This window comes from Caretta caretta, chromosome 2 (assembly GCF_965140235.1).
Source record: "Caretta caretta isolate rCarCar2 chromosome 2, rCarCar1.hap1, whole genome shotgun sequence".
Taxonomy (NCBI): Eukaryota; Metazoa; Chordata; order Testudines; family Cheloniidae; genus Caretta; species Caretta caretta.
In genome coordinates, this window is record NC_134207.1 from 7,944,031 (window position 1) to 7,965,640 (window position 21,610).

The 21,610-nt window shown below is 44.8% G+C and overlaps 1 protein-coding gene and 1 long non-coding RNA gene across 2 annotated transcripts in view; one reads left to right on the plus strand and one right to left on the minus strand.

The window, feature by feature from the left end:
- The window catches only part of TSNARE1 (t-SNARE domain containing 1), a 719,956-nt gene that overhangs the window by 654,481 nt on the left and 43,865 nt on the right, over positions 1-21,610 (plus strand). The gene's annotated exons all lie outside the window — the stretch shown is intronic.
- On the minus strand, positions 7,928-21,037 carry LOC142070724 (uncharacterized). The gene is made up of 3 exons (XR_012666676.1): positions 20,952-21,037; positions 15,881-15,976; positions 7,928-8,372 (listed from the first exon to the last, which is right to left on the minus strand). It is a non-coding gene; the product is annotated as an uncharacterized LOC142070724 (long non-coding RNA).

Below are 21,610 nucleotides of genomic sequence, written 5' to 3' on the forward strand. Positions count from 1 at the left end.
GTTCAGGTGTGGTTGAATCATTATTTTAACACACAGTGCCCCCTAGCCCTTTGCACAGTATTGTGCTAACCCTGAGTGTGTCTAATTGCTGCAAGCTACAACGGATGTGGAACACAGCATTGCTCCAGCTTTGAAGGCTTTGCATGTTCAACACTTAAATTTTGCTGTGAATCAGACAGGGGAATTCTCAGACTGTACTACGATCCTTTTTTATTGTCTTAAAGACAGTCAAAATGAAGACCTTATACCAAAACCTGCCTGATTGGCGCATAAGAGAAGACAAGGTTTCACCTCATCACCAGACTATCTGCTCTGCTGGGTGTGGTTTGGTTTGATTTTCTTTTTCTAAATAAACCACTCTCCATGTGATTCTGAATTGCCTTCTTGGTCAGTGGATTCATGCACAAACCAAATCTGATTCAAGTATTTATCCCATGCCAGCTAAATAACCAGGAGAAAAAATTACCTTTTGGGTTTTCTCCAATTCTGTCTGCATAATGAAAATCTGGAGATTAGTAATTAGGGAGGGATGAATCAGAATTGTGCCAAATCTTTGCCCCAGACATGATATAAATTGTTTTTAAGGTTTAAAAACATTTTCCCTGCTGATATAAACATTGTGGTCCAGAGCCTCAGCTGATGTAAATTCCCAGGATGAAATCCTGGCCCCACTAAAGTCCAGTATAAAAACTATCATTGACTTCAATAGAGTCAGGATTTCACCTCTAGTACTTTGTGGGCTTGCTCAGGCCAGAGACATTGTGATCCTTTGGTTTTACTTTTCAATGGCCCAGTCCTCAGGTGGTATAAATGGAAGCAACACCATTCAGCACTGGAGTTAGGCTCATTTTCACCAGCTGAGTATCTGACCCAGTATTTCACAACCTCAGCTTCTAGTCCTGGCCTAAGCCAGAAAGAAAAGGAAATTATTTTATCTTCCTCTGAAGTATCTGGCACTGGCCACTGTCAGAGACAGGGTGCTAGACTAGTTTATCCATCACCCTGTGCTCCTGTGAGATATGCCAAAGTTTTCAAACAACAACAAAAAGCGAATCTGTCATAACCATAAGGGTAGCCTAAAATTCCTCCTTACCTGTAAGGGGTTAAAAAGCTCAAATAACTTGGTTGGCACCTGACCAAAGGAACCGATGGGGACAAAAGATACTTTTAAATCTGGATTGGGAAGAGAGGCTTTGTTTTGGGTTCTTTGTTTCTGTGTTCGTTCACTCTTGGGACTAAGAGGGACCAGACATCAATCCATGTCCTCCAAACCGTTCTGAACCAGTCTCTCATGTTACAGAAATTGTAAGTACAGCCAGGCAAGGCATATTTGTTTATCTTTGTTTTCTCAACTTGTGAATTTTCCCTTTGCTGGAGGGAGGTTTATCCCTCTTTTGTTGTAACTTTGAAACTGAGGCTAGAGGGGGTTCCTCTGTGTTCTGTGCATCTTTTGTTACCCTGTAAAGTTATCTTCCAACCTGATTTTGCATAGGGGATTTTTACCTTTTCTTTTTTTTTTTTTAATAAAATTCTTCTTTTAAGAACTGATTGATTTCTTTTCAGTGTCCAAAGATCCAGGGATTTGGGTCTGTGTCCACTTTGTAACCAATTGGTTAGGATATTATTCTCAAGCCTGCCCAGGAAAGGGGGTGTAAGGGCTTGGGGGGATATTCTGGGGGAACAGGAACTCCAAGTGGTCCTTTCCCTGATTCTTTGTCTAAATCACTTGGACGTGGCAGCATACTGTTCAAGGACAAGGTGGAATTTGTGCCTTGGGAAAGTTTTTAACCCAAGCTGGTAAAAATAAGCTTAGGGGGTCTTGCATGCAGGTCCCCACATCTGTACCCCAGAATTCAGAGTGAGGAAGGAACCCTGACAGAACCAGTCATTCTCAATCTGCTAGAAATGTTTGTTTCTCATCTGCTTGAAGAATTTGGGATTCTCTGTGTCTTCTCTCCACCAATTTTTCCTTTCCCTCATTGGGGCTTTCACAAAAGGATAGCCAGCATCTGGGGGTGAAATCCTGACCTCTCTCCATGGCAAATCTCCCATTGAGTTCAATGGGGCCAGAGTTTCACCTGATATTAAAGTGTGAATCGCTGCTGTCTTGTTAGTCTTTACACAACTGGTGCAGGTTACTTATGTCTCTGCATTAGTAAATTCCCATGATGTTTTCTGGCTTTCTAGAATCTCCCTTGTCTCCTAGACTCCTGGGAAGCTGTAACCCATTTACCCTCAGCAACAACCAGACAAGGACCATTGCTCATACTACAGACATAGCAGGATGTGCTTTCTCAGCCTATCGAGTCCCTGAGGCTAGGACTGCCCTACCCTACTCCATAATTCTGTGACTAGAAGTAAGCTGTGGTTACTCCACGCCTGCAGGATAGCAACTTTGTAGTCACAGTGCCCCTGGAGTACCTCGCCTTAAGGGGACAAGTGTTTGATGCCATCACTCATTTACACCGGGACATTGTCAAATTTTGACTTCTCGGTGAGCCGTTAAGAGCGGGCGGCGGAATGATCTGAGTACCGGTTGTCTGGCTAAACTCACAGGTATTTATTAATCTGCTGACATCCCTATTTTCCTGATGCTGTATTCAAATTGCAGTGTCAGTAGAATTGCCCGTTGTTAGAATTCCACTTTACCGAAGCCATCCTACTAATTCTTCTCTGAAACCAACACGCATACACACTAACAACCTGATGCACGTTAGCTATAAAACACTTGGGTGGGAGGGGAGGAAAATCCACACCTATGATGGTGATGTGGGATAAACCTAGTGAGTGTTTCAATTACAGAGAGGAATTAAATAGCCTGGAGTTAATCAGCAGCCAGATTTCACTTTCATTATCATTTTCATGTAGCTGAAGGCCCAAATACAGGCAGCTAGAGCCGCAGGCCTGTTCTCTATGTGTCCATGTACACATGGGCACGTCCTTTGGAAATAGGCTGGCTTGCAAAAGAAAGTGGCCTGTAGACATGCAGATTTATTGCAGAAATAAACACTGTTGATTCAAAGTGGCTATTACAGAACAATGTGCGTTGTAGGCTGATTTGCTACTGGAGTGACCTGAGCCCTGCGTGCACACTTTCCGTATTGGAATGATTTCTGTGCATCATGTGTCAGAGCATTCTTTTTCTTTTCAATGAGTGGTAAAGAAGGGCCATCACTTGCTCCCATCCTCTTATAAACTGATCAAAGAGGAGAACAATGGTTCATTCCTGTAGAGAGACAGAAATCCCCTCTTCAGGTAATCATTGCTGTTGTTTGACTTAAAAATGTGCTTATCTGACAAGCTCTATGTGAATGCACAAAGATAGAGAGTAACTCGTCTAGTATCAAGGTAGATGGAAGCCATTCCCCCCACATCCCTCCATAGTCTTCCTCTGAACACTAGGGTGGGATTTTCAAAAGCACTTAAGGGACTTGGGAGCACCATTCCCACTGACTTACAATCGTGAGTGAAGAGGGGAGCCTGGCACCATGCTATGAAGGTCAACAGGCTCAGCTTCTGGAAGACCAGTAAGGGGAACACAGGCCACTTGAGGACTCTCCACTGAGAACACGCTGCTTCCAGTCCCCAGATGTTTAAATCAAGGGAGATATCAAAAGGGTCCCTGCTGTCCCTGGCTGCAGTAGCAATGTGATCGTTGGGCTGCCAGGTGTCCTGCATCTCACGTGGCGCTCACCCATCCGGCAGCCCTGTCACGCATTCTTGCTGCGGAGATCTTGCGTGTCCAAGATGGACGGCAGTCCCGAGAGATTGGTGGTGCCTGGTCTGCACACAGCCAGACACCCATGCGGCCTCTTTGTTTCCCCTCTTGTTGCGCTCCTGCTGGATCCCAGCAAGGGAAGAGCTGGCAGAAGTGGCAGCGGCAGGCAGTGAGAAGTGAGGGCTCTGGTTCCAGACTCCCTCAGCCAGGCACCGCAACCTCATGCTTCTCTCCAGTGTTCCCCCGGCCCACTAAACATGCTGCCCCTGCCTGAGAAAGCCTCTGAGGGGAAAGCAGCCCTACCATACATTCCAGTTTATAGACATATGTCAATGATTTCTAATTATCCAAATTGGCTCATATAGCTCATACAGTGATACATGGAGCTGCCCCAAAGTTGGCAGCCATGAGGATTGCCATTTAGAAAGCAAGGAAGATTTAACGGCTTAGCTAGCAGAAGTCTGCATCATTTACCATAGCTCTTCGTAATGTCTTTGGGCTTGTCTGTGCTAGGAGTTAAAATGCTTTCAGCAATCAATTTGGCTGAGCTGGTGCTGAGCACAGTTCACCTCAAGGGTGGACATAATGATTACCCAGAAGGCGTTTTGTTTCCTTGGCTTTTCATCGTCACGGTGGACCGCTTCCCTTACATTTTCCATTGCTTGCTTTCCTCATGCCTTCACAGTAAATCGTTCTCGTGCAGAGAATGCATGGGCTTCTTTTTGAGGCCCATCAGTTCACCAGAGGAATGGCGAATACAAAGTGTTCCCCTCACAAGGAATCGAGAAGGCATCGTCTTTCTCTGCAGGCCCATGGAAAGAGACTGAGCGTTGAACCCAACTCCAATATATAGCTACTGTGAAAGATAACTGCACTTACCGTGATGATACTTTGTGTCCACAGCGAGCAAGATGATTCACCAAAGTGGGTAAATGTCATAATCCCCATTTTAGACACGGGGAGACAGACTCCGAGATGAAAAAGGGGATAAGAAATTAGTGGTGCTCTGGAAAAGTTCTTGAGCACCTGCTTAACTCTGAGCACATGAAGCAGTCTCCTTGAAGTCAAGCAGAGGTAAACCTTCAAAGTCAATGGATCTACTCGTGTACTTAAAGTGAAGCAGTTGCTGTAAGTGCTTTGCTGACTCAGGCTGTTAAGCCCTAATGTCGTACAGCGAGTCTCTAGCAGCTGGGAATAAATCCTATGTCTTCTAACTCCAAGGCGTGTGCTTCCCATGCACAGTGGCTTTTGTGCGGTTGTTTTATCAACGCTTTCTCCTCAGTACTCGCCCATCCCCCAGCCAGCCTACCTGCCAGCGCTTCAAAACAAAACTGGCAAGAGGATTAGCCTCTGTACTGTAATTCAGACATCAAATCTCCTTTTGAAATGTGTTGGAAAAAGTTTAGCCCTGACAGTCCTGTTTTGTTGCGCTATCTCCTGATTCCCAAATAAAACATTCAAAGCTGAGGGCTTTCTTTCTTTCATATTTTTAAGTCCCCTTTTGATGTTCTGTGAGCTTTGCCTTTCTTTCTCTCTCTCTTTTTTTGAAGTACTTAGAGAAGAAAGTTCATTTTCTTTAATTGCGGTTTCCACCACCATCAACAAAATCACCACTCCATAGGTCTCTTGGCTTTTGTTTTCCTTACTGCTGCTTTTACTCTTGACATTCAGCCTGCCCAACTAATCCTGATCTGACACTTTGTAAAATCTTTATTCTGTCTCAAAACCCTGCTGTGAACCTTCTCCAGTGCTTCCAGCATTTGCATTTACCATCCATTCACATGTCTAAATCGATGTGGTTTTCTTATCATCAAATAGCCTGCCAGCTTTACAAAAAAAGGACACAAAGTTAATGAAATCAGGATTAAAACTGTATCAGCATTTAGTGAGCTCACTGGGGCTTGGCCTAAGCTTGGTATGAGGTCCAATAATTTGTTTTAACTCTCTGTACTCAGAGTAATAGCTGAAATGATAGTGCAGGTAAGTCCACTTCCTTCTGTTTGTGAGGATAAGAGCATTTCAGAAGAGAGATACAGGGCATTTTTTTTTTCTGAAGGAAAACACACGTGTTGGCTTTATTCTGTTTCCCCCCATTTTAATTCCTGAGGAACTCTACCCCAAAGAGAGAAATAACTCTTTGGAGAAAAAGCCTGTATCGTTGCTGGCATGCAGTCAGAACCTCTCATTATGCCGATTTCATAGACTCTGGCCTAGATCTTCAAAGATATTTAGGTGCCTAATTCCTATTTTAGTTAGGCACCTAAATACCTTTGAGGATGTTTGCCCATGTACCTCTTGCTAGGTGAGAGCGGCAATCTGCATGCCTATCACCGTGGGCTCTGAACTCCTAGTATGCCCCCAAGCAAAGACCTTGTCTACACTACGAAATTACTCCAATTTTACAGAAGCTGATTTTTGGAAACAGATTGTATAAAGTCGAGTGCATGCGTCCACACTAAACACATTAATTCGGCAGTGTGCGTCCACAGTACCGTGGCAAGCATCGACATTCTGAGTGGTGCACTGTGGGTAGCTATCCCACAGTTCCCGCCATGCCCGCTGCCCATTGGAATTCTGGGCTGAACTCCCAATGCCTGATGGGGCCAAAAATTTGTCACGGGTGGTTATGGGTAAATGTCATCAGTCAACCCTCCCTCCCTCCATGAAAGCAACAGCAGACAATCATTTCACGCCCTTTTCCCTGGATTGCCTGAGCAGACGCCATAGCACGGCAAGCATGGAGCCCGTTCAGCTCACCACAGCAGTTATGACCATTGTAAACACCTCGCACATTATCGTGCAATTTATGCAGAACCAGAACCTGAAAAACCAGGCGAGGAGGCGATGGCAGTGCGGTGATGAGAGTGTTGAGGACATGGACACAGATTTCTCTAAAACCGCAGTCCCTGGCAATTTGGAGATCATGGTGTTACTGGGGCAGGCTCATGCCGTGGAATGCCAATTCTGGGCCCAGGAAACAAGCACAGACTGCTGGGACCGCATAGTGTTGCAGGTTTGGGATGATTCCCAGTGGCTCCGAAACTTTCGTATGCATAAAGGCACTTCCATGGAACTTTGTGACTTGCTTTCCCCTGCCCTGAAGCTCAAGATTACCAAGATGAGCGCAGCCCTCACAGTTGAGAAGCGAGTGGCAATAGCCCTGTGGAAGCTTGCAATGCCAGACAGCTACTGGTCAGTCGGGAATCAATTTGGAGTGGGCAAATCTACTGTGGGAGTTGCTGTGATGCAAGTAGCCAACACAATCATTGAGCGGCTGCTATCAAGGGTAGTGACCCTGGGAAATGTGCAGGTCATAGTGGATGGCTTTGCTGCAATGGGATTCCCTAACTGTGGTGGGGTTATAGACGGAACCCATATCCCTATCTTGGGACCGGACCACCAGGGCAGCCAGTACATAAACCAAAAGGGGTACTTTTCCATGGTGCTGTAAGCACTGGTGGATCACAAGGGATGTTTCACCAACATCAACATGGGATGGCCGGGAAAGGTTCATGACGCTCATGTCTTCAGGAAGTCTGGTCTGTTTAAACAGCTGCAGGAAGGGATTTACTTCCCAGACCAGAAAATAACTGTTGGGGATGTTAAAATGCCTATAATTATCCTTGGGGACCCAGCCTACCCCTTAATGCCCTGGCTCATGAAGCCGTACACAGGCACCTGGACAGTAGTAAGGAGCTGTTCAACTATAGGCCTAGCAAATGCAGAATGGTGGTAGAATGTGCATTTGGACATTTAAAGGGTTGCTGGCGCAGTTTACTGACTTGCTCAGACCTCAGCGAAACCAATATTCCCATTGTTATTGCTGCTTGCTGTGTGCTCCACAATCTCTGTGAGAGTAAGGGGGAGACGTTTATGGCAGGATGGGAGGTTGAGGCAAATCGCCTGGCCGCTGAATATGCATAGCCAGACACCAGGGCGATTAGAAGAGCACAGCAGGAAGCGCTGCGCATTAGAGAAGCTTTGAAAACCAGTTTCATGACTGGCCAGGGTACCGTGTGACACTTCTGTTTGTTTCTCCTTGATGAAAACCCACCCCCTTGGTTGACTCTAATTCCCTGTAAGCCACCCGCCCTCCCCCCTTTGATCACAGCTTGCTTGCAAAGGAAATAAAGTCACTATCATTTAAAAAACATGTATTCTTTTTTAATTGATTATAAAAATAGAGAGTTAACTCACAAGGTAGCCTGGGTGAGGTGTGGGAGGAGGGTAGGAGGGAAGGAAAAGGCCACTTCAAAGCTTGTTGAATGACAGCCTTCTCTTGCTTGGGCTGTCCACTGGGGCGGAGTGGTTGGGTGCCCAGAGCTCCCTCTCCCCTCCCCGCGTTCTTGGCTGTCTGGGTGAGGAGGCTATGGAACTTGGGGAGGAGGGAGGGTGGTTAAACAGGGGCTTCAGCGGCAGTCTGTGATCCTGCTGCCATTCATGAACCTCCAGCAGATGCCAGAGCATATCCGTTTGATCCCTCAGTAGCCCCAGCATTGCATCGTGCCTCCTCTGATCTTCCTGCCACCACCTCTCATCTTGATCATCCCTCCTGTCCTCACATTCATCGGCCGCTTTCCTGTACTGTGCTACTGTGTCCGTCCACACATTCTGCTGAGCTCTGTCAGTGCCGGACTACTTGAAACGTTTGCAGCTGCGGGAGGAAAAAAAACATTTTACAGAACAATGGCTATACTCTTTCACGGTGAACAACACTATTCACATTACATAGCACAAGTGATTTCAGTACAAGGTCGCATTTTGCATCTTATATTGAGTGCCTATGGCTTTGGTGTTAGAGATCACACACGCAGTGCCGGGCAAGAAAATTCGGCTTGCAGGTGGTCTTGGTAAGCCATAGTCTTTTGGCTTCTGCAATCTTCATAACAGCAGCACCATCCTTTCCCATACCAAGCAAAGTCCGTTGAGTTGGCTTGGCTAACTGCGGGGAGGATTTATTTTCAGCCACAGGCAAACAGCTCAGTAGGAAAGGCCACCTCTGAATGTCCCCTTAATTAAATTCCCCTATTTCAACCAGGTTACCATGAATGATATCACTCTCCTGAGGATAACACAGAGAGATAAAGAACGGATGTTGCTTGAATGCCAGCAAACACCTGGACCATACACTGCCAGGCTTTGTCATGCAATGATACCAGATTACTTGCTACTAGCATCGCGTGGTAAAGTGTCCTACCATGGACAACGGAATAAGGCTGCTCTCCCCAGAAACCTTCTGCAAAGGCTTTTAGAGTACCTCTAGGAGAGCTTCATGGAGATGTCCCTGGAGGATTTCGGCTCCATCCCCAGATACGTTAATGGACTTTTCCAGTAGCTGTACGGGCCACAAATGCATTCCAAGTCCTCAGGGCAAATTAATCATTAAAAAATGCTTGCTTTTGTAACATGTATTATATTTTAAAAGGTACACTCACCAGAGGTCCCTTCTCTGGCTTGGTTGGGTTGGGAGGGTATTTCAGTCAGGGTGATAAAAAGATCCTGGCTGTCAGGGAGTGCTGTGTGGTCTCCTCAAGCTCGTCCTCCTCATCCTCATCTTCCCCGTCCGCAAAATCCTCAGGCATGGTGGAGAGTACCCCATCATTGGAGTCCACGGACAGGAGTGGGGTAGTGGTAGCGGCCCCCCCTAGAATTGCATGCAGCTCAGCGTAGAAGTGGCATGTCTGGGGCTCTGTCCTGGAGTGTCTGTTTGATTCTTTGGTTTTCTGATATGCTTGTCTGAGCTCCTTAAGTTTCACACAGCACTGTGTGTAGCCTGCTGTAGCCTCTGTCCACCATGGCCTTGGAGATTTTTTGAAATGTTTTGGCATTTCATCTTTTGGAACGTAGTTCTGGTAGCATGGATTCATCTCCCCAAACAGCGATCAGATCCAGTACCTCCCGTTCGGTCCATGCTGGAGCTCTTTTTCGATTCTGGGACTGCATGGTCACCTGTGCTGATGAGCTCGCCTGGCCAAACAGGAAATGAGATTCAAAAGTTCCCGGGGCTTTTCCTGTACACCTGGCCAGTGCATCCAAGTTCAGAGTGCTATCCAGTGTGGTCACAATGATGCACTGTGGGATAGCTCCTGGAGGCCAATACCATCGAATTGCGTCCACACTAACCCTAATTTGAAATGGCGATGTCGATTTTAACACTAATCCCCTCATTGGGGAGAAGTACAAAAATCGATTTTAAGAGCCCTTTATGTTGAAAAAAATGGCTTTGTTGTGTGGATGGGTGCAGGGTTAATTCGATTTAACGCTGCTAAATTCGACATAAACTCGTAGTGTAGACCAGGCCTAAGTAATAGCAGCTTGGTTTAATGTTTCGATGGAGGATCTAAGTGAATGTACTGCAAGAAGTGGCTTGGGGGGTGTAGTTGGTGAATCCTCTGAGCTGGTACTTATTTGCATCATGGAGGACACACCTTTTAAAGGTCCATGCCGTCTCATGTCTCCTCAAACAAGAGAGCCCCACTGGGAGGAAAGAAAGCTGCAGACCGCGCTGAATGGTAGAAACTTCACCTCTTCTGAGTCCTTCAGCCAGCCATTTGCCAGGGGCGGTTTGGGGGAGCGAGTAGCTACAGATCCACGCCTGCGCTGCTGCGGGTGCTCAGAATGGTGAGGGGGAAGGGTTCTGAAAATACAGAGTGGGGACTCCAACTCTGACTGCACTCAGCCTAGCCAGAGAGGTTTCACAGCTTGCTCCTTCTCCTCACCGTGTCAGCTTGTTGCTAGCCAGATATTGCTGTGAGGGAGGAGAGCCGCTAGAGAGTCCTTTCTGCCCATCCCACTGCACTTTTGCTGTCCCTGTAGCCACTCAGTGTGAGGCCCAGGCACCCACTAAAATAGCAGTCAGGAGGACGCACAAAAAGGGAGTGCATCCTCATGGGAGAGGGCAATCCACCAGTCCTTCCTTCCTGCTAAGAGCACAGCCTATGCATGCTGCTGTGACCCTGAGTTCCCTTCCACCAAGCCCCCATACTCAGGCCTTGCACATGTTACAGGAAGGATGAGTTGCGGAGTGGAGAAGGTACTGGTTGGAGATAGAAAGATGTGGATTCAGTTCTTGGCTCTACCCTAAGCTTCCTGTGTGAGTTGAGGCAAGTCTCTTAATTGATCTTAATTAGGATAATAGCACTCCCCCACTTTGTCTTGTCTATTTATGCTGCAAAGTCTTTGGGGCACTTCCTCTTCTGTAAAAATGGGGTAATACTTCCCTACCTCACTGCGGTGTTTGGAGGATGAATTAACTGAGGTACATTAGTTGCTCAGTTACTATGGCAATGAGGGGCCATAAAAGTCCCTAGATAGCTAACAACTGTACAAACGCTCTTTTGTCATGTATTTATTAAGTTAATAAAAATGAAGCTACTTAAAACATTCATGAGCGTCAAGGTCTCACAAAAGTTTTAGACAAAAGAAAATAATTGGAATTAATATGGGCATGAAGGGAAGCACGCTATCAGGCTTTATGAAAGCTTTGTTCAAGGACTTTCTTCTCATGCTATAGATGGTATTGCTGCATGTAGCCACCTGTAAAATCCATTAGAAATGGGTTTACAGAGGGGTATTGTGGAACGGGAGTATGTCGGGAATGCAGCTTTGTCCATTCTAGAGCTCAGCCTGAACACAGTTTCTGTCTTTGTGGGCATAAAAAGAGATTGCACTATTCAGTGCTAAGCACAGTTATATGCCTCACCCTCCTTTCATAAAGGAAGGTAAGACAGTGCTGCTCAACTGAAGGCATTTTAATGCAGACATTAATATTACCATTGCATGCTTTTCATCCACCAAGCCTTTTGGAAACATGAACTTAACTCTCAGAGCAGCCCTGTGAGATACATAGCTCTTAATATTCTCGTGTTACAGGTGGGAAGCTGAGTACAGAGCGGTTAAGTGGCTTGCCAAAGGCCATACAGAAGAACCAGGAGTAGAACTCAGGAATTTAAGGCAACCAGTCCTGTGTTCTGGCCACTAGATCCAGCTTCTCCTCTCAAGCTGAGAAATACAGTGTAACAGCGCGCATCATTCTGGGATGTATTAGCAGGAGTGTTGTAAGCAAGACACAAAAAGTACTTCTTCCGTTCTACTCTGCACTGATATGGCCTCAGCTGGAGTATTGGGTCTAGTTCTGGGTGCCATGTTTCAGGACAGATGTGGACAAATTGGAGATAGTCCAGAGGAGATCAACAAAAATGATTAAAGGTCTAGAAAACATGACCTATGAGAGAAGATTGAAGAAATTGGGTTTGTTTAGTCTGGAGAAGAGAAGACTGAGGGGGGACATGATAACAGTTTTCAAGTACATAAAAGGTTGTTACAAGGAGGAGGGAGAAAAATTGTTCTCTTTAACCTCTGAGGATAGGACAAGAAGCAATGGGCTTAAATTGCAGCAAGGGAGGTTTAGATTGGACATTAGGAACAACTGCCTGTCAGGGTAGTTAAGCACTTCAATAAATTGCCTAGGGAGGTTGTAGAATCTGTCTTTGGAAGTTTTTAAGAGCAGGTTAGACAAACATCTGTCAGGAATGGTCGTTATTACATAGTCCTGCCTTGAATGCAGAGGACTAGACTAGATGACCTCTCGAGGTCCCTGCCAGTCCCACACTTCTATGATTTTATGATTCCTTTAAAAATGAGTTTAGAAAAATGGACCAAATACTTCCTTGTTATAAATCCACTGAAGTCATTGGAATTGCCCCAGCGATTAGTTTATTTTAATAATTTCAGGGCAGATACCATGAAGTCTGCTGGATCTATTTTCTGCCCACTGATCCCAGCTATTGGTGTCTTTGTGTAACTAACGAACTGTAACAGGTTGTGGCAGGTCACTTTCCTTCATGATGAAAATTTCTTTTGTTTTTATAACATGTCATTATTTTCCACTCTGTCCACTAACTAAGGTGGAAGTTTAATATATTTTTCCTTGTTAATAATCTGCTCTTTTGTGTGTGGGGCAAATATTGATCATGCTTCACCTGTGTTTGGAATAGAGCTCAAAAGACGATGACTGTATTCAACATCCTTTCTTGTATCATGGATTATCATGTCAAAATCCTGTGGGAGCAAGCACTGAGGATTTCACCTACTGGCTCAGATGGGAGTGCTGTATGGTCAAACCAAAGGTGGAGAGGTGTTGAGATCCTGGCTGTGATTTTGGCTCATCTCAGCTTATTATCATCTTTCTTGATTTAAACACCACCTGAGAAAGGCTGAGTGACCATAGCTATCATTAGCTCCCATGGGAGTTGCAAATGTTAGAAAATCAGGCTACTTATTTAGGTGCCCAAATATGTTTTGAAGTGCCTACGTTCAAAAATATTGTCACTTTGCTGGATCAAGACCTTATTGATGATATAGCAGGCCAAAATAGCATGCGTTCTATGTCAAATGTGTAATTAAATACATGTAGGGAATGTCCAGTACAGTTATTTAATGATCCAATTTGTATAGCCATCCTGAAATGCATATACTCATCTGATTGATGCAGACTGGTCACAAAACTTAGCACGTTTGGAAATACTAAAGAAAAAAGATACTGTTGCATTGAACCAATACCCTGCTATTTGTGAAATATTTGTGATTGCCTGCACCCCCAGTTTTACATTTGAGAAGGTAAATGCGCCATTGTGGTAATTAGTATCTAAATCCATTGCATACCAAGGCAGTATAGGGCATTGCACTGGGACTCAGGAGATGTGGGTTCTAATCTGGCTCTGCTGATGGGTGACCACATGTAAGTCATGTCTACCTCAGTTTTCCCTTCTGCAAACAAGGGATAATGATACTGGCCTCCTTTGAAAAGCATTTTGAGATCACTGGATGAAAAGTGCTATATAAGGACTAGGTATTATTATTTATTAAAGGCATTACACAAGTGCCTTTCGCCTGGAGCTATTAAGCCCAGAATTATGATCTAGTACATATGAATTACTTCAATGAATGTATCATTTTCATATCTTTATCCTCTTTGTTACAATGGCCACGATTTTGCAAATAACTTAAATATGTGTCCCATTGATTTCACTGGGACTTAAGTCCCTGTTTAAGTACTTTGCTGACTCAGGGCCAGTAAGCATGGGTTTTGTATGTTGGATTGAATCCTGTTTCCCTTTTCATTGTAACCTGAGTCACTGAATGGGGTTTATCCATTTGTTTCCTGCAAGTGAAGTTGGCAGCTCAATGAGCAAGAGTCTGTCCTGATGAGAACTGAATAGTGCTTTTTTGAGACTAGAGGAATAAAAAGATGATGATGATTGGAATGAGGCTCATGAAAGGAAGGTTATATTTATACTCTAGTGTTTTTCCTTTAACTTTAGCCTGGAGATACATTTGTCAAAGCAACTCAAATTACATCAAATGAGAGCCATTTGCCGCTAATGTGAGCTGGATACTGTATGTTTTGACATTTTTTTTAATCATCTAAATTTTACAATTTTTTTTACTATTTATGTGAGATTCTAGTAAGTGACATTTCCCTCCAATTATGCTGGCTATTCTGTTTGTTTTTCAGCGACTGTGGACATACCTTTTAATTTCCATATCAGAATAATAATAAGGAGGCTACAAAGCAGGAAAGAGCCATGTCTTTGTCTGTATAACAATAATACCACTCATCCTTGGCATTTACATAATGCCATGCATCATCCAGAGATCTCAAAGCACTTTATAAAGCACATCTCATCATTCCTCTTGTATTGATAGAGGAAGCTGAGGCCCACAGTTCAAGTGATTTGACCAAGGTCACACAGCAAGTCACTAGCAGTAGAGCCAACTATAGAACCCAGGACCACTGATGCCCAGTCTTCCACTCAGTCTGCTAAATCCTAGCTATGTTTTCTATAGCTTATCCCCCATTCCCAGCCTGTGCTCGCTACCTTTCCAATTAGACGTGGCTAAATAAGATTTAATTGTGAGTAGATCTTCAATTTTTGGTGATGGAAGTAGTGTGATTCCTATTTAGATTCTTGTGCTGTGCCCATTACGGTGGTATCTGAGTACATGTGGTACAAGGGAAAGTTGGAAATAAGGAAGGGAGTGGATTGTAACCTATTCAGGGCAGGGACCGTGTCTCCTATGTGTCTTTAAAGTACCAACAATAATGGGTCATGCTCCTTCCTGCGAACTCTTCCATCGGAAACTTACACCTCCAGCCTCTCTCCTTCTTCAAAGTGTTGTGGCTTCCAAGGAACAGGGGTCTTTTTCTGAGATACAAATGCTCCAGCATGCTCTCTGCTGTGCTGATGACGTGGCACATTAAGGACTGACATTTTGGGGAAATGTTGCTGCAAATCTAAAGGGACGTTGTGAAGATGCATCATCTAGTTGAATAGCCCAACTTGAAGATCGCTGAAGTTTACCATGCAACCCCAAATGAGCCTCTTAGGTTTGTAGAAATACTTCCCTGGAGATGTAGCCACCTTATCGTACCACTTCCAGCTGTCACAAGAGCTCCAAAGAGCAGGCTGCGTTCTGATCTACATCTTTCCCAGTATGCTCTGCTGTTGAAAATATGTATCCATACAGGCCTTTTATTTGCACAGTGGCTATGGGGGTGGTAATATTACTGGGAAGCAGCACTGAAGAGTTAATCCTGTGTCACCTCTGATGGGTTTTTATTCGTGGTGGCCAGCCTCCAAAATCCTCTTTTTCATTTATGGAAGCATCACGTTTAAAATGCAAATTCCTTCCTATTCTCCTCCTCCTTCTCCATCTCTTTCCTTTGAAGTATCCCTTGAGCACTTGAGGTGTCATGAACTTCCAATCCACTGTAATCAGCAAACTTGCAAAATGATCACAATACACCAGCTCAAGTGAGGTGAGCTCTGCCTCACTTGCGAGTCCCAGCTTGTAGGAGCAGCTGCTTTAGTGGTTCCAGGTGCTCCATGCATGCATGAATGTGACTGTCTTGCCTCTTGCTACTAGCTGGGATGTGGAGGAACAAAGAATATCAGTTATACCCCTCTGAAAACATCCACTGAAACTTATCTATCACCTGGCACTGAAAGCAATGCACACTCTGAACTGTTGCAATGTCTGTGGCCAGCGGAAGATTTTGGGTGGAGGAAACAGAGGAGAAACATGATGAATCCAAAGTATCAAAGTGGTGGGGGTTGTGTATACCTGCAGGTGGCCAGACACAAGAGTTTGATCAGTTACCTGAGGCCACTATTCAGCAACTGGACTAGCTGTTTCCTGTACATTACTGCAGCCCGCACTTGAAATCAGGAACCATGTAGTCTCTAGGCAGCGGCTCTACCAAGTGAGACAAAAGTGAGCTTTTATCAGTTTAAATGGGCAAAGAAAAAGTAACATATATCATAATTAACCTGTGGAATTCACTGCCACAGAGTGACATTGTAAAGCAAATAGCTTATAAAGATTTATATAAAAATAATTGAAGACCTATGTGAATAAGAATATCATCATGCAGTTACACTAGCTAAGATAAAGTGTTATTTCACCCACTGGGTACGTGAGGGAATCTCACAGTTAGCCAAGGGAGGGTTTTGCCTTTCTCTAGGCCATCCCGTTCTACCTATTCTCAGACACCTGCCAGCCCAATTTGGCATCTCATGTACTAGGAGGCAGCATGTAGGTTGGCACCTCATGGACATATTCGCTGTGATTGAGCTAATGGTAGCTATGGTCATGCCGCCCCAGCCAGAACTTATTTTGTGCATCACTCACAAACCTTGACCAGCCCTGAGTTGCACCTGCCAGGAATATTGGAACTTCTATATAAAACCCATATCTTCTCACAGTTGCGTCAGTTCAAATGAAAAAGACATCACAGGGCACAATAAGCAGAGAGAGAGAGAGAGAGACATGGATGTGTAGAGGGGCTGCAAAGTCTCTTTCCATCCCCAAATGCTGCTGTGTTCCTGAGCTTGCCACTTACCACAAACATCACTCGTAGGAAGGTTAAGAATGCCTTGAATTTTCTTCGCCAAATTCCCTGAGCAATGCTGGGCTTTGTACGTTCCACTGGTATCTGGGAGGCCTCCTGGTGCTTTTGAGTGTGTTTGTGGTTTTATTAAATGGATTTTGTTCTTAATTGCATTGGGATTGTGCCTTCTGCCAACAGGAAACGAGAAAGGCAGGTTCCGTGGCCTTTTCAGCCAGTATAATCTAAATAAATTCATGAATGCACAAAAACACATCTACATCCCTTCCCTTGCCCAGCAGCCTGTGTTGGCTCAAACAGCTCGGATTTGCTGTAATCCCCTTTTCCTCTCCAGTAACCATGTTAGAAGTCACCCCCTGTGTCTTCCACTTGCTTCTAATTACTTTAGTTTTTACTTCCAAGAGTACTGTTTTATGAACTTTGGGAATTGGAAGGCCTTGAGTAGTTTAAAGAAGGGGGATTTCCCTCAGCACTTTGGGAATGAGGAAGTCACACCAGCTGAAACACTGGAAGGATGCACACTTCAGTTATCCATCCGTGAGAGCTGGGAATGCTCTGAAATGACGTCATTAATTTTTAGTACCCCAACAAATGAATCACTAAATCAGGGTTATCAAACTAACAGGACTTTAACAGTAGGAAATAAAACTCTTGAAGGATTAAGTCTTGAGCTGATCGCAGGGCCGGCTCTAGGCACCAGCAAAGCACGCACGTGCTTGGGCAGCACATTTCCAGGGGCGGCGTTCCGGCCAGCCTTTCTTTTCTTTTGCTTGGGCAGTCGCGCTCTCGGAGTTGGGGTGGCAAATTTTTTGCTTGGGGCGGCAAAAAACCTAGAGCTGGCCCTGGCTGACCGGAGTTGGGAAAAGGGTCTTTTGTGTGTTGCCAAAGTTCCTGTATTTTAATATCTCCGAACACAATTGGGACCATGTAAATCTTTCTAAGTTATTTATTAAGGCACCTATCACCCTAGTATCTGATCTATTCCTGCTGAAACATGCATTCACTCAACTGATAGTTTTAACACATAAAGTCTCCTATTTTTTCCTTGCAGACCATAGTCATATCCCCTGTTTTTTGAAAATATCAGAGGTGATAAATGATCATCTAATCTATCACCCCCTGGAGTGCAGGGTTGGCTCATTAGAGGAACATATGCTTTGTCCAGTCCAGTTGAATAGGTGCCAAGCAATGAGACTTCCAGTAGGGAGAGTCTATTCTACAATCCAATAGATCTCACAGTTAGGATTCCCCTGCCCCCTCTTTAAATTACTCTGTTTTCCTTTTCTTCATTTCATCCTAGTTATCACCATTATGACTACCTTAAACAATTCCTCTCCCTCCTTGGGCTCAAATCCTGGTCCCACTGAATTCAATAGGAATTTTGCTGTTGGCTACAATTGCACTAGGTTTTTGCCTGGGGTGTTTGTACTCTTTAAATAGGCATACACAGTTATCATGTTTTCTTTAACGTTTGGCCAAGAGGTACAGGATACTTTTTCTTCACTATTTCCTGAATCACTCTCGTGTTTTAGTCAAGTATGATGCTGTTTTCTGATTTGTTTCAGATATAGTGAGAGCTTATTGGCATTTCTTACATTGTAAGCTCTGCAGAACAGGGAATGTGTTTGTACAGCACCTAGCACAATTGAGATTAGCACCCTTGGACACTACTAATGTAATGTGACAAAGTTCCTGCTCTACCTTGGTGGGTCTTGCGCTTATTGGCGGATCTGCTCGCCTTGGAGCTTCGCGGCAGCCGTCAGCTTGGCCATTTTCCTGAACCCACAGTCCAGGTCGACTCCTCCTGTGTCTGACCAGGAGTTGGAAGGATTTGGGGGGAACCCGGGCCCGCCTTCTACTCCGGGTTCCAGCCCAGGGTCCTGTGGAATGCAGCTGTCTAGAGTGCCTCCTGGAACAGCTGTGTGACAGCTACAACTCCCTGGGCTACTTCCCCATGGCCTCCTCCCAACACCTTCTTTATCCTCACCATAGGACCTTCCTCCTGGTGTCTGATAATGCTTGTACACCTCAGTCCTCCAACAGTCTGCGGTCTCACTCTCAGCTCCTAGTGCCTCTTGCTCCCAGCTCCTCACACACACACCACAAACTGACGTGAGCTCCTTTTTAAAACCCAGGTGCCCTGATTAGCCTGCCTTAATTGATTCTAGCAGCTTCTTGATTGGCTGCAGGTGTTCTAATCAGCCTGTCTTAATTGTCTCCAGAAGGTTCCTGATTGTTCTGGAACCTTCCCTTTTACCTTACCCAGGGAAAAGGGACCTACTTAGCCTGGGGCTAATATATCCGCCTTCTATTACTCTCCTATAGCCATCTGGCCCGACCCTGTCACAGTACATTATATTTACTAGTGACAGTTTTTAATACAAATCTCTGTAAAGATGCTCCACACTGTCAGTTTCTACTTTAATACAGGGCCTTTCTTCTCAAAAGAAGTTTACCACTTCATCTATAATGGACTTGCTTCACACATCAATTAAGAGTATCCTACTAAAGGGTGAAACATGGTAGCTGTTAACCAGCTCATAGCAACAATATACAAATGAAACTATGGAGGGGATTTAAAGTAGAGAAAATAGAATTTGACTAGGACATCAAGCTAAACAGCATTGAAGAATTTTTAATAATCACTGGCAGTAAAGACCACAGTGTCATGTCCAACAGACAACCCTTTGAGCTAAATAGCACTCCCCGGTATCATCCTGGGGTAGTAGATCAATTGAAATTAGACATGGGGAAGGGAAGGAAAATGTCATCTGTTGAATTACTCAACATTTCTTCTTGCAACTGACCAGGTTGTATTTGGAGGTGTCCATTTCAATACTGATTAGACCTCCTCTGGTATCTGAAAATCCAGGTATTCTGTCTGAATCTTGCATCATTACTAATAGTAAAGATTCTGAAACTGGTACTTAGCTAATAATAGCCCTGTTAATTATTCAGATGACAATAGCCATTCCATCTCACTCGCACATAGCCGTGTTGGTTCTATAATGGTAACTGTAGTGAAAACTCATTTTTGTCAGTAAAATAATCCAAAATTCAAAGACACACAGCGAAGAGATATGATCAGATGCCTTCTTTTTGTTGTGGCCACCATTTCTTTCTGAGCCTCTTTTTTACTGTAACCAGTTTCTATTATATTCAGGTACCTTCAGCGCCAGATTTACACCTTACACGCCCCTAGGCACATCCTCTCTGGTGCCTACAGTCAACCTTCACGTTTTCCATAAAAAATGAAATGAAAAGCAATATTAGCACAGCCTCCCTGGGAAGGCACAAGACCCTCCGCCACGCATTCCCAGCCTGAGCTGGGGAGCAACCCAACCGCCCCAGGTGAGGCGCAACGAGGGGACTGTACCTCTCCCCATGACGAACGGTCCCTGGGTGTCATCCATCCCTCCTTCAGCCATACCTCCCCTTCATCCATCCCTCCTGCAGCCGTACTCTCCCCGTGCAAGTGAATGGGGCACTGGCCATGCCCCTTCTCCTTCTTCCTAACTGGAAATCCGGCCCTGGGTACTTTTTTGACGCCCGTCACGTTATACAAATGTCCCTGGCATTAACCAGTTTATCCTTACAAGATCTCTGTAAGGTAGGGATGTATTATTATCTCTGTTTTACAGAAGGAGGGACAGAGAGATTCAGAGCAATATCCTGCCACCTTTACTCAGGCTATGTAAGAGCAAGGAACTGTGGTGGAATTTGGTCCTGAGTGACTTCTCCAATATTCCACAAGAGCCTGACATTGAGCCCAGGTCTCCTGAGTGCTAAGTCAGTGCCTTAACCACATTGACCAGCCTTCCTCTCCCTTCTGCTGTCTGTGGAAATAAAAAAGATGACAGATCCGAGAGCCAGCTGAAGCTGGGGACAAACCCCAAACATATGCCCTTGTGAAACAGATGCAAAATCCAACTTAATACTTCATTTATACCATCCCTCTCCCTCACAGTGTGTGATGGTGTTAACCATGGGGACACTTGTATAAGCCCTCTGAGTATGGAACTCCCCTTCAGAAGAATTTCCAGGCAATAAAGGTTTGTAGAACCATTTCCTATGACTGAAAGAATTAACAAGATGGCCAGAATGCAAATGCTCCCCTCTGCTTCACTCCTCCTATCCCCTGTGTGCATGTTACAGACCATTAAATGTTCCATGAATTAGTTTTTATGTTCCAAAGAGCTCCTTACCATTGCCTGTTTTAGCTGTTTGGTAAAGCCAGTCACTGTAGCAAGAAAGTGAAATGTTAAACCAACTTGCACTGGGCAGCAACACACACACATAAACCATAAAGGATTAAATTGCTACCTTGCAAAGAGAAAGAACTGAGAATCTTCCTTGCAATCTTCACTGAGCTTCTCATCATTCTTCGACACTAATGCTGGTGAAACAGAGATTAGAAAATCTGCTATTGAGCTAAATGGAGACTGCAGCTGGGAGATAAGTGAACCAGTGTATCTGTTCAGGGCTCATTTGTTCAACTTCGCTCATTCAGAACCATTCTAACTGAGAAACATGGGCCTGAATACAAAATTCATGGCTTGCTCAGTTCCTCCACCACTGCCCAACCTCCTTCAGCAAGGCTGAAGTGTCAATCACAATAGCGAGGAAGGTTTCAAAAGGGTGGCTTTTAGGTTCAATCATTGGGGTGGATTCACCCTGAGAACTTTGTATGTCTGTAGGCATGCTACCTCAGGTTGTGATGTCTTACTTAAAGCTCTCAGGTCTGGCCTGTTCTTGTCTGGGAGACCTCTAGAGTTGCAGTAGGGGATAGTGCTGATGATTCAGGCGGTGGCCTAGTGCCTTCTGAACGAGTACTGAAACAGGGCCCCAGAATGGTGTTAGGGGGCATTGGCTTTGCAGATGGAGTTGCCAGGGTCCTGAGTACATGTTGTCATTAAAGATCCCATTGCACTTTCCCAAGAATTCGCCACAGAGTCGTACCCAAATTCCAAGCTGGGTAATTG